Here is a 14,152-nt window from a genome sequence, read left to right as displayed (position 1 = left end):
AAAAACACAAACCAAAGAGTAACTCGAGTTTCCCTTGCTTAAGGGATTTCCTCGAAACGCTCAAACTCTCTTCTCTATCTCGCCTCCGAGGCATTCTTTAATCGGACATGTTATTTCCGCTCCATTCCCAGCTTAAGACTCCAGAGGTCGAGCAGCGGAGTGCGAATGTAACTTCGTCCACTAAAAAACACAAAAACAAACAAAAACTAAAGAGCCGAACTACGGCGCTCTGATTCCTGAAAAGGATACGTAGGCATTAGGTCGCGGGGCCTAAGCGAGCACAACTATTTATAATTCCTTCTTTTCCCCGTATTTCTTTTGCATTCATTCGCATGTAGACATAGACATAGTACACACCCTTTAGGTAGCAACAAACATAGGTGGATACCATCGAGTACGATGGGCGTGAGGGGTGCTAGTACCTTCCCCTTGCGTAACCGACTCCCGTATCCTATCTCTGGTCGAAAGACCTCGTTCTTATTCATCTTAGGTTTTATGATATTCCTTTCCCTTATGGGATAAATATATTGGTGGCGACTCTGTTCATTTTCGCGAGCGTGCGACAACTTGTAAATATAAATATAAGACTACAATTCAATTTAAATATTTAAATTAAAACTATAAAATATATTTTACTATTTATTTGAATCTATGATGATTTTAAGGAGCCTGTTTTTTTTTTAATAAGCAATTTGAATCTAGCGGGCTGTCAGGATCCAAGTGTTTCACCGCTAGATCACACACGCACACATTTTATGGAGTCTGTATTTCTAAGAAAGAACTTTTATTTTAATTGTTTTAAATAAAAGAAATTTTAAAAAAATAGGTATTACTTTTGAGGCTATAAGTATAATAGAACATGAAGCCAAATTTTTTATTTATATTCCATAATCCATGCCTTACCTAAAGTAATTATCCAAATATAAATCAGCTTACTATAGGACAAAAAAGTAAAACGACTCTTAATCAAGAAAATAACCATATATTTGTTACCATCTTTATCACTTACCACTAACTAAATGCCAAACTTTTGTTAGATTCAAATTGCTACTTGTTTTATCCAAGAAACTACTAGGAAAAACAGAAACCTCCCAATTGCAATCAATGGACTCATAGTTTAAGTATGAAATTCTCACGTCATTGTAGAGAGTTGATTGAGTTATTATGATAGAAAGAAACAAAGAAAAAACAGTGGGTCAAGTTGAGGAGAGTGAGAACATCAAATATTAAATACTGTTGTCTACCTATAACCGTGTGTAGTATTTTTATTTATTGGAAGTTTTCAACTCCCTTTCTATACGTTAACTTGAAAATGACTCTCACATGCCGTGTTTTTCCACTCTCTGCCGTTTTATACAATTATTACTACTTTTTGTATTTATATACCAAATATAAATAAATTTAAATTTAGTTATTTATAGTAATTATGATCTTGATTAGGATCTTAATTTTGAGTAGTGACTCCAATATATATATATATATATATATATATATATATATATATATATATATATATATATATATATATATATATATATATATATATATATATATATATATATATATATATATATATATATATATATATATATATATATATATATATATATATATATATATATATATATATATATATATATATGAAGAGAGCAATTCTCCAATTTACGATACTTCATGAGTTATTACTAAAGATTACAAAATAAATTACAAAAAAAATATAGGCTTCTAAATTCATAAGAACGTCTTTTATTTTTTAATCAAGTGCTTTTAATTATCTCATTCTTTCATTATATAAATCACACAAAACAAATGTGATTAGAAATGTTTCTCAATTCCCTTAGATATCCTATAAGATTTTCTCATTTTTAAAAACAATGAATCCAAAGAATTCTTCAATTTGTCTATCTATGTTTCTCTCACTAGGATTTTATCACCTACAATAAAAGGGACAAAGAGCCACATTATTGTTGAGATATTATTGAGATTGATATAATATCAAATATAATCTAATATAATAATATCAAATACAATCCAAGTTGTGTAAGCCCAAGCTTAATCAAGGTTGTATATAAATAGTCATTATCTGTATCATTATTTGCACAATTCAATTCAATAACATAATCCTTATTTCATTTATTCTCTCTATTCTCTCCTTACTAAAAGTGCCTCACGCACTAACAAATTGGTATCTAGAGCTTCCGGTTACTGTTCTTGATCGTGTTTTCAAGAACTTCACGCCAGTGGTCGTGTTTTCAGGGAACGTGAATCAACCGCTGTAAAGATGAATGGTATTAATGGCATTTTGAATTCTCTTCCAATGCTTGACGACAAGAATTGGATTTGATGGAGAAAACAAATGCAATCTCTGTTTGGCTTTCATGAAACCCTAGAAGTGGCTACCGACGGCGTTCCTGTGCTGGCTGCAAATGCATCTGATGCACAGAAAACATCCCACAACAAAGCCAAGAAGAAGGCTTGCAAGGCTGCGTATTGCATTTAAACGGTGGTTGATGCTACAAATTTTGACAGAATCTCTCATGCTGAATCAGCGAATGAGGCATGGGATATTATTGTCAAATATTATGAAGGATGTGAGAAAGTCAAGGTTGTCAAGTTGCAGACCTTGCATCGACAATATGAATTATTATCGATGGAAGAAGACGAAAAGATTGTAGAGTATGTGTCGAAGGTGCAGAAACTTGTCATCTCATGAAGGGTTGTGGTGAAACTCTAATTGATAAGATGATAGTTGAGAAGGTAATGCGTACGTTGACCTCTTACTTTGATCACATTATTGTAGCTATTCAAGAATCCAACAATCTTGAAACCCTGAAATTGGAAGATTTGGTTGGTTTGTTGGAAGCGCGTGAGATTAGGATTTCCGAAAGGAAATGAGTTCAAGATTCGATACAAGCTTTGCAGGCTCAGTCATGGAAAAAGAATGGTGGTTCCAACAAATTCAAAGGGAAAGTCGACAAGACTCGGGATAAGAAGTCTTAGTTGAACCCTCACAAGCATCAAGTCTGTCATACCCCAAATTTGTCCTACCCTTTAATTTCTAACTGGCTTAGGCTTTGCACTCATGTACATACCTCCATTAGGTTATCTAACACATCATGCATCCATTTATTAAAAATAATCTTGGTCCATTAAAATCATTGGTGATGGATTGAAGGCATCAATTGAACTTAAAGGTCAGGATTCCATCTATGCATTGGAGTGCCCATTTGTTTGCAACTCGAGTTTAGCTGCGAGTTTCATACCGTAAGTCAATTGGTCAGGATCTTTGTTACACATCATGGAGAAAAGCTTTGGGAAGTCATTTTGGTCACTGCGAACTTTTAGTCATATGTTGACTAAGTCTTATGGATTCTCTCTTTTGGGGCCAATTACTACATATGGATCAAGGTTGTTATTTGGATTCATTTATTCAAGATTACAAGGATTGGAGAGGATTTTAGTTGATTTCTTAAAAGGCAAGTCACATGAAAAGTCAATAAAAGTCAAAGGTGTATTCGAGGTCGAACTACATTGTCAAAAGTCAACATCCATATGAAAAGTCAAACTACATTGATACCATCATCAAACTTCATTATATTTTCAAAACCTGATTCAACTCCATCACATACATTCAAATCCCATACAAAATATACTTTCCATTACACTTTCAAAATTCGCATTACAATACATTGACATCCAGAAAATTACACAAAAGGAATAAAAATACATTTCCCATTTGTTGACTTTTCACCAATAGTTGACTTTTGGTCAATAGTTGACCATTGACTAGAACATTGACCAGACCTCTAAACCTATCTCTCTTCAGTTCTGCAAACCGCTTCCATGTTTCATTCTGATTCCATTCTTCCCGTGACCTCATCTTCACCATATTATTCCCAAGCAATGCATCCTCGCAATGATTCTGCTGCTACCTACATAAAAAACAACAAGCTGACGAGTATTAGAACCATGCCGTTTGAATATTGGAAGCCACTGCATACATTCAAAATCCGCTGCTACCATACCATGATAATCAGACCTGCAACATCTAACATGTCCAAACCATACACAGTTAAAGTCACATTTCACAACATAACATACCATTCAAAAAACCAGTCCTTATCTTACACATTGCAGCCCATCAAGGAACCGGTAGCAGGTCATGTAAAGAGTCATACAGAAAAACAAAAGATGGAATTGTTCAGAAAAGCCACTACAGTTCTACTAACTATCATAACAGAGATTTTACACATCAAAATGATTTCACCCATACAGAAAACCATGATCAAACCCAGAATAAAAACTAACTATTAACAAACTTGCAGCATTCACTAACCAATTTTATAACTACCAAAGAAAACTCCAACAGAAAAATAACCATCCAAACTTCCAAAAATTCAGTCCTTCATCATATCAAAACCATATTCAATTAACAGAAAATCAGAAAACAATTAAAACAGTTTCATTCAGCTATCTACAACAACTATCAACATACCTTCCAAGTCCCACACTCGAGAAATCGAAAAAAGGCTCATTGCAAGCTATGATTCAGGCTCCACACCCAAGGATTCACCATTATTCCTCAATCATCGCCCATATATAAATGCTACACACTCTCTTCCAATCCTCACTCTTCATCATCCTTCTCTACACACACCTGGAAGCACAACCACCAATCTTCATCATAGTTTCGCTTGTAAACTTTGAATGAAGATGTGCTAAGCCTAAGTTCCACAACCACACACCATTTCATCTTCATCCTCTTCCACTCTCCTCCACCATTCCTTCATTCATCTCCTCCATAACCATTCTTCATCTTCATCATAATTCTGAACTGCACGCTCTTACCATCAACCCTCTCCACCATTTCTGATCTCAGAACCATCACTCTCTGAATTCATCCCTAACCACCCTCATCTTCAACCTTATTCAATCTTCAATCACCATCACTCTCTCTGTCCATCAGAAATTGATAACAGAAAAGAAAGAATCAGAAAACCACTCACCGGCATAACCGAAAACGTAACAGAAAGCTGGAAGAAAAGGTTCAAGGGAAAAGATTACGCAAACCTGTAACAGAATCGAAGAAAGAACTCTCTCTCCTTCTCTGAAACTTCACCTGTTCAAATCTGGTTCATCCTCTTTTTCTTCAATCTTCATCACAAGAACCGAATCCCTCTGAATTACACCCTCACTTCTTCATCTCCGTATCTGCAAAAACAAAGGGGAAGCTACAATCAACATAACGATCTTCAGCTTCACACTGCATCAAACACGTCACAATCACCTTCATTCTCACCAAGAAACTATCACCACAACAAGAACGCAGCAAGAGTTCATGAAGGAGAAGAGAAGAATCAAGACCTTAAAACTCCATCATTGAACCTCCTTCATATGCTTCTTATCTTCACCGATCTGAAATACACAATCCTCCGTTTCTTCTCCGCCGCGAACAAAGTCATCGTCATCGTATCGCTCTTCACTTCAAATTTCCAAGCGCCTTCATCATCATTGCATCGTCATCACGCGTAGCTCAAATTCAACGGAACAAAAGGATAATGAATCAGAAGCGAGGGAGGAGAGCGATGCGAAATCGGCTGAAACAGGGAAGCATGAATCGAGAGAGAGGCGATATAAGAGAGTTGAAACGAGATGATGATGAGAGGGGTCTGTTTGCTCACGGCGGCGAATCGAAGAAGCCACCGGAGGAGACCGCCGCGCCGCCGTCGGAGGGAACGAGAGAAAGAGAACGAGAGTGTGGGAATTGAATCTGTGGAAGGCGAAAGGTCATAAAACTCAACCCTAATCCTTTTTTTCTTTATTCATTTAGCTTTAACATTTAATTAGCATAAGATTTGTTAATTGACATTTTATTAGAATTAATTAGGATCAATTAGATAAAACCAAATACTAACTGTCATTAGTCTGAATAATTGGTGATTAATTGAATAAAACTTGAATCCTGATCCATGATACCTTGGGCCTGCAACAAATTCGTACCCACACCCCCTGAAGGCCCATTGCACCGTTTTTGTAAGCAAAACTGAATCAAAACAAATCATTTGGGCCAACGCATTGCTACTCACACCCCAGGTGGCCCATACCGCGTTTTTGGCATACTGTAACAATAAAACAAACTCTGGTGGGCCTAATTCAGTCTGGGCCCTGCGCATATATGCTTACTGCACCCATAATTTCAACATGCACCCCCTGAATTCACACTCTTTTTCATTTTAGAATTTAGATTTTCTTTACATTTTAATAATAAAATGCTAATTTTCTTCCTTGTACTTTTAGACCTTAACACTAATTTTTGACTAAAAAAATGATCACAAAATATTAGTTTAGACTTTTAATTCTTGTGTTTGATTAGAATACCAATTTTGTCATAAAAATGTACATAAAAAATAGTAGTATTTTATTTCATTTTGTATTATATCTTTGACTTGCTACTATATGCTTGTATGCCGATTTTTGTACCATTGTGTTTCTCAAATTTTTGCTTCTATTGTGACTTTAATTTGCATGCTTCTTTTAAATCCTAACCTTAGGTAGAAACCATGATAATAATAAGTAGAATTCCCCATTCATATTAGGCTAGTTTACTTAGGCTAGTTTCTTTTTCTTTTTCAACCATAAAACACTCTAAAAATACTTGAATAAATTTCCCGTAAAAAACACCAAGAAAACGCATAAAAAATGACTAATAAATACTTTGACTAATAAAAAGGGAATGATAGCTTGTAACTTCCCTTGCTTAAGGGATGTTCGAGTGCTTGGGGCTCCCTTGCTTAAGGGTTCCATTCAGGCGTGAGTTCCCAACCTTCTAAAAAAACACAAACCAAAGAGTAACTCGAGTTTCCCTTGCTTAAGGGATTTCCTCGAAACACTCAAAGTCTCTCTCATCTCCTTTTCTTAAGGGCATTGTTATCTCCGCTCTATTGCATCCTAGGCTGTCCCCTTATGCAAGAGCGCGAGCGTTAACTCCGCCCAACTAAAAAACACAAAAACAAACAAAACTATGGAGCCGAACTACGGCGCTCTGATTCTTGAAAAGGATACGTAGGCATCAAGTCGCGGGGCTTGAACGAGCACATTTGTAAATATTCCTTCTTTTCCCCGTATTTCTTTTTGCATGCATTCGCATATAGACATAGACATAGATACACCCTTTAGATAGAAACAAACATAGGTGGATACCATCGAGTACGATGGGCGCGAGGGGTGCTAATACCTTCCCCTTGCGTAACCGACTCCCGTACCTTGATTCTCTGGTTGCAAGACCCTGTTCCTTCCTTTGTTATGTTTTCTGATATTCCTTTCCCTCTTTGGGATAAATATATTGGTGGCGACTCTGTTCACATTTTCGCGAGCGTGCGACAGCTGGCGACTCTGCTGGGGATGTTGCTAGACCTATTGCGGGTCCATTTTTAGCGAGTCGATCCTAGCCTTTGTTTGTTTTATTTTATTGGGTGTTTATTTGTTTTATGTCTATATCTTGTACATATGTTTGCATGTTTATTTTCTGCTTGCATATCATGTTTATTTCTGCTTGCACATCATGCATATGGATTATATTTTGTGTTCCTTGGGGTCTTCTGTTCTGTTTTGCAGGTGGGGGTTTGTATGAGGTAAAAGGCCCACTACCCAGGCCAAGTGACACATAGGATTAGCGTGGATGCTCATGTTGACTCCCATAGCGCTTGCTATGGCTGAGATTGACATGGGGTACCACAACTGGGCGAGGTTCTTTCATGGGGCACGCTTGTTGCCTCAAACACTTTGTACCCCATGGGAACTGTAGACCCTGGTGACCATTAGGGACCACCTGTCCGTGTCTAGAATTCATACCCGTGAGATTGGGGTGGGACAGGAAACCTTGACTCCTACATACCATGGCTCTTCATATTTGAGGTCGGACCTTTATTTGGTCTGTTCTCATGGTGCTTGATATTCTGGTATTCAAAAAAGGCGTCGAACTTTTGATCCTGTGACATTTGGCCTGTACAAAGGCTTTACATCAGTCATTCAGAGGATTGCACAGATTGCTACTCAGATTATATGGACCTTGATCCCATGCCTTTGCATTGCATAACATCATTCCTTCATCCACTTCATTTGTGGGGGATCCTAAAGTCTATTTCCAAAAAAAAAAAAAAAGGAGAAAAAAATAGAAATAAAAGAAAAGAAAAGATATCCTATACAAAATGAAGCTTTGATTCAAAAAAAAAAGAAAAAACAAAAGTGTGTGGAAAGCTTTAGGATCTCTCATAAATGAAACATGCATTCATACTATCATGCATCTCATGGTTCTATCAGAAGCTTGTGGGGGCCTTTTCTACTCAAATTCCGACTCCAACAACAAAATTGACTTCTCGCCGCTATGTGCTTAAAAGTTAACAATGGAACAACTCCGTGGGGTTTTGACTGAGATAAGAACATGAATGGAGACTGAAGTGAATCAGTGTATGGAGGTTATTCAAGCCTTTTCTCTTTGACAAGAAGAATTGAGACGAGTTCCTCCTAGGCCGAATGCAAATGTTGATCTCACCCATGAGAAGGTCTTATGTATCAGAATGTTTGAAATAATGTTGAGATTCCTCTTCTTGATAAAGAGAATTCACATCATTGAAGTCTGCAAGTTCCCAATTGACCAAAGGTTCCACCTCTTGGAGAAGAGATTGAAAGCCATAAAAGGTCGTGACGCCACTGATTCAGATGCTGTTGGTTTGTGCCTAATGCCTGATATCAAGAAATGCAAGGATCGTCCACTCTCACTCCTAATGATGGATATTGAAGCTAAATTGGTAATCATCTCCTGTACATGTGTGGAAGTTGCTTGGGGCTCCCGCACGAGGGATAAGCAAGACGTACTCTTATCTTGAGCATTGCATCATTCGCATTGCTCGAATCCCTAAAGCATTACAAATTCTTGGGTGACTTCGTCAGAATCTTCTTCTGTGTGATAATCAAGAGGGTTCTTCACAATGCTTCTCATTCTCAAGGTTCTACTTCATATATCAGTTGCCTTTTCTCAGGATCTCCTTCTCAGTGGCCTTGCTAGTTAACAGAGACGAGAAAAATATAAGAAACAAATTGATGGCCTTATGCCCAGTTGCTTCCTCGTTTGTCAGAATTTCAATTGGTTAAGATTCGTGTTTTGGGTCTTCTGCCCCACAAGTAGCTCTCTTGAGTTTGATGACCATACAAGATTCTTTCCATTTATGATGGCGAATACTTCTCCAATGAATATGTTTGGGGCTCCCGCACGAGGGATAAGCAAGACGTACTCTTATCTTGAGCATTGCATCACTCGCATTGCTCGAATCCCTAAAGCAAGGCAAAAGTTTACGACTCATGGGTGACTTCGTTGGAGTTCTCTTTTGGAGTAATCTGAAGAGTTTGGAAGGAACTGCAGAAAGTATTCGAGATCAACAAGTCCAGACGGAGTCAAGCCTCCTCAACAATGGCATTCATTTAGTTTCTCTATTGCATTCTCATTTGTAACATTTCATTGTTTGTTTAAGCATTACTAGCATGTAAAAACTTGTTAATTTATGAATGAAAATAAAAATACGTTGCTTATGTTCGTCTTGAAGCAATCCATTCGTTTTCACTCATAAAAAAGGTTTTTGGCATTACGATACCAACTTTACTAATCACTTGCTTAGGCAAAGAGCAGAGGGAGAATGATGAAAGATAAAAATGCAAAATCTCTAATCATGTGTTTTTGAATAAAAAAACCCTACTGAGGATGTACAGGCATCATTTCAAATCCCCAAACACTGGAGATATAAGGGAGATAGACCCTCGTTAACCCCTTTGGGCCTTGATGTAGGAGTTTCTTTTCTAAATCATAAAAAACCCTTGTTTTAACCTTGGGGCAGGGTAGTGTTCATTTAACTTGATCGAGTGTTCAAAACTCACCAAAAGGGTATGCATCCAAGGATACAACAATGGTTATCCTTCAAATAGTTGAGGAATGTCAAAACCGCAATGATTGTCCTTATTCCATCAAGAGATCAATAGATGACGATACCACAATGGTAATGCTTCATCAAATCAAAGGAGTGAGGCGGTCGCAATCACCTCCAACGAATCAAAGACTAAGCGAGGTCACACGACTTGTTCAAAAAAAAGAGCAAAAAAAAAATGGCGAAAAAATAATGAAAATAAAAGATGAAAAGAAAATGGCAAAAGAAAAAAGATGATGAAATTGCCAAGCAAGAACAAAGTCGTGTGATAATGAATCAAGAAAGAAAGTGAGTGACTGCCATATCCGAAAAACCTCATTGATTCCTCAACAATTCCAAATTCTTTGTGAGGGATGAACACTTGTGTCGAGTTAACTGAACATAGGACTGGAGAACATCACGAAGGGGGTGGGTACAAATAATTTTGAGCCTAAAAATCCTTTGTTTTCTAAAAACCGTGAACCCGGCCAAATTACAACCCTTAAAAGTCCTAATTGAAGTAGGGTTTATTTTGAAAGCGCACTCCGAAGAGATAGTGTTTAACTGACTCCCAATGAAGCGAGACTCATATCCATGTTGGTATCGTACGTTTGCTTCATCTTCCATATGCAAAAATTGAGGTTGTGTCAACTGGTGATCTGTTCACAAGAGGTCGCAACCTCATCTCAATAAAAAGTTTCTTTAAACTTCAAGACTAACATAGGCTTTGCATTAGAATCATCATTCTTAGAATTAACATTCTTTTGCATACAAATATGTGCTTAACATCAAGGAAATTACCATGGTGAGAATCAGTAAGTAACTTGATCATGTCAAAATACAAGAGACTTGAGAACTCTGAGGAGTAAAAGCTAATCATTTCAAATGTTGACTATCGAGGGGCAGGTTCTCTAAAGAAGTCCGTTGGGCACGAACAGTTAATGCTTTCTTTGATTACTTTGAGGGAAAGAATTTGAAGACTCCGTTGAGTGTGGTAAAGTTGTTTCCATGCTTGTTTAACTTCAAAACAATGAAAGCTTGAGGATTCTGGCAATATGTACCTAATCAGGGGCAATTGAATCGAGGTTTGACCTCTCAAATTCAGCATATATGGGGAAATCATGTCGATAAATCTCTTCAAGCTTTGATCAATCTGGGGCAATCATGTCGAGGAACCTCTCTTGGTTTCAACCAATCTGGGGCAGTTACGTCAAGATTCGACAAATCTCTCCAAGGATCCTTTGGGGCAAATTCCTCCATAAGTCACGAAGCTTGGGGCACAATTCTGAGTTTTTTTGTCGCTCCGTGACCATAGGAGTTTATTTCTCCTGGAACCTTGGTCTCTCCCCAAGCATGGAGTTTATTTCTCCGGGAAGTTTGTTCCATTCTTCAAGCATATGAGTTTATTTCTCCTAGGAGTTGTCCTACTTCCCTAATCAAGGCTCCTTATTTAGATTCCTCATCCCCAACATGGTGAATCGAGGGAATCTCCTCAAGCTGAAAATCCTCCAAGCAGTGGCACATGGTGAGAAGTCAGAAATCATTCTTCAAGTCAAAGAAAAGTGCATCTTACAAATCAAAGTCCAATATCTATTGGCACCTCCACATGGTCCTTAACACTAAGGGGATTCTCCCTGGTGTTTACCTCACTAATGCCTTTATTTGGCACTCTGCATATAGTATTCACTGCATATAACATTGCATCCTCAAAAGCGTAGCATATCCGTCAAAGCGGAACATTACGCCATAGAAAAAGTCAAACATGCATACAAAGCATAAGCCAGATAATACAAATCATCCCTCAATCAAGACGACGATACTTCCCCACACAAAAGGATATCCTTACAAACTCCAATTAATGTCTGCTACTCCATTACAAATCTCCTCCATCCACGGTGCCGATACTTGGTTTTACCAATCCCCAGTCCCCAGTCTAAGTGCTTTTCAATAATTTTCTTGTGGATTGTAGGTCCGTTGACCTTATCCTCATCTTTTCATTCTTGTGGATCGTAGGTCCGTTGACCTTATCCTCATCTTTTCATTCTTGTGGATCGTAGGTCCGTTGACCTTATCCTCATCTTTTCATTCTTGTGGATCGTAGGCCCGTTGACCTTATCCTCATCTTTTTCATTCTTGTGGATCGTAGGTCCGTTGACCTTATCCTCATCCTTTGCATTCTTGTGGATCGTAGGTCCGTTGACCTTATCCTCATCTTTTCATTTCTTGTGGATCGTAGGTCCGTTGACCTTATCCTCATCTTTTCATTTCCTGTGGATCGTAGGTCCGTTGACCTTATCCTCATCAGTTGCATTCTTGTGGATCGTAGGTCCGTTGACCTTATCCTCATCCTTTGCATTCTTATGGATCGTAGGTCCGTTGACCTTATCCTCATCTTTTTCATTCTTTTGGATCGTAGGTTCGTTGACCTTATCCTCATCTTTCATTTCTTATGGATCGTAGGTCCGTTGACCTTATCCTCATCCTTTGCATTCTTGTGGATCGTAGGTCCGTTGACCTTATCCTCATCTTTTTCATTCTTGTGGATCGTAGGTCCGTTGACCTTATCCTCATCTTTTCCAGTTCCTAGTGGATCGTAGGTCCGTTGACTTTATCCTCATCTTTTCCAATTCTTGTGGATCGTAGGTCCGTTGACCTTATCCTCATCTTTTCATTTCTTGTGGATCGTAGGTCCGTTGACCTTATCCTCATCTTTTCATTTCCTGTGGATCGTAGGTCCGTTGACCTTATCCTCATCAGTTGCATTCTTGTGGATCGTAGGTCCGTTGACCTTATCCTCATCCTTTGCATTCTTGTGGATCGTAGGTCCGTTGACCTTATCCTCATCTTTTTCATTCTTGTGGATCGTAGGTCCGTTGACCTTATCCTCATCTTTTTCATTCTTGTGGATCGTAGGTCCGTTGACCTTATCCTCATCTTTTTCATTTCTTGTGGATCGTAGGTCCGTTGACCTTATCCTCATCTTTTTCATTCTTGTGGATCGTAGGTCCGTTGACCTTATCCTCATCTTTTCCAGTTCCTAGTGGATCGTAGGTCCGTTGACCTTATCCTCATCTTCTTCATTTCTTGTGGATCGTAGGTCTATTGACCTTATCCACATCTTTTTCATTTCTTGTGGATCGTAGGTCTGTTGACCTTATCCTCATCTTTTTCATTTCCTGTGGATCGTAGGTCCGTTGACCTTATCCTCATCTTTTTCATTTCCTGTGGATCGTAGGTCCGTTGACCTTATCCTCATCTTTTTTCATTCTTGTGGAGCTTAGGTCCTATCTTTCCATCGAACCCGTATTTTCCAATCACAGTTTCATACAACAATCATTTCCATTGAGAACCTTGTATTGTCACCATGGCTACGTTACAAGCTATCACCATCCAAGCATTGCTTACCATAAACTTTTCCACCAGAAAAAAGAAAAAAAACAAAATTTTCTTTCCCCAACAGATATCAAAACAAAAATGGAAAAATGAGGATAATACCCATACCATCTTTTCTGGACAAATTTCTGGTCTTGGTATTTAATCTTCTTCTACCTCGAAGGTTCGAAAGACTAGCGTCAATCTCACCTTCAGGTTTAAGACGATTAAATAGGGGCAGCTGTCATACCCCAAATTTGTCCTACCCTTTAATTTCTAACTGGCTTAGGCTTTGCACTCATGTACATACCTCCATTAGGTTATCTAACACATCATGCATCCATTTATTAAAAATAATCTTGGTCCATTAAAATCATTGGTGATGGATTGAAGGCATCAATTGAACTTAAAGGTCAGGATTCCATCTATGCATTGGAGTGCCCATTTGTTTGCAACTCGAGTTTAGCTGCGAGTTTCATACCGTAAGTCAATTGGTCAGGATCTTTGTTACACATCATGGAGAAAAGCTTTGGGAAGTCATTTTGGTCACTGCGAACTTTTAGTCATATGTTGACTAAGTCTTATGGATTCTCTCTTTTGGGGCCAATTACTACATATGGATCAAGGTTGTTATTTGGATTCATTTATTCAAGATTACAAGGATTGGAGAGGATTTTAGTTGATTTCTTAAAAGGCAAGTCACATGAAAAGTCAATAAAAGTCAAAGGTGTATTCGAGGTCGAACTACATTGTCAAAAGTCAACATCCATATGAAAAGTCAAACTACATTGATACCATCATCAAACTTCATTATATTTTCAAAACCT

This window comes from Vicia villosa, linkage group LG4 (genome assembly GCF_029867415.1).
Source record: "Vicia villosa cultivar HV-30 ecotype Madison, WI linkage group LG4, Vvil1.0, whole genome shotgun sequence".
Lineage (NCBI taxonomy): Eukaryota > Viridiplantae > Streptophyta > Magnoliopsida > Fabales > Fabaceae > Vicia > Vicia villosa.
Note: the sequence above shows the minus strand (reverse complement) of the source record.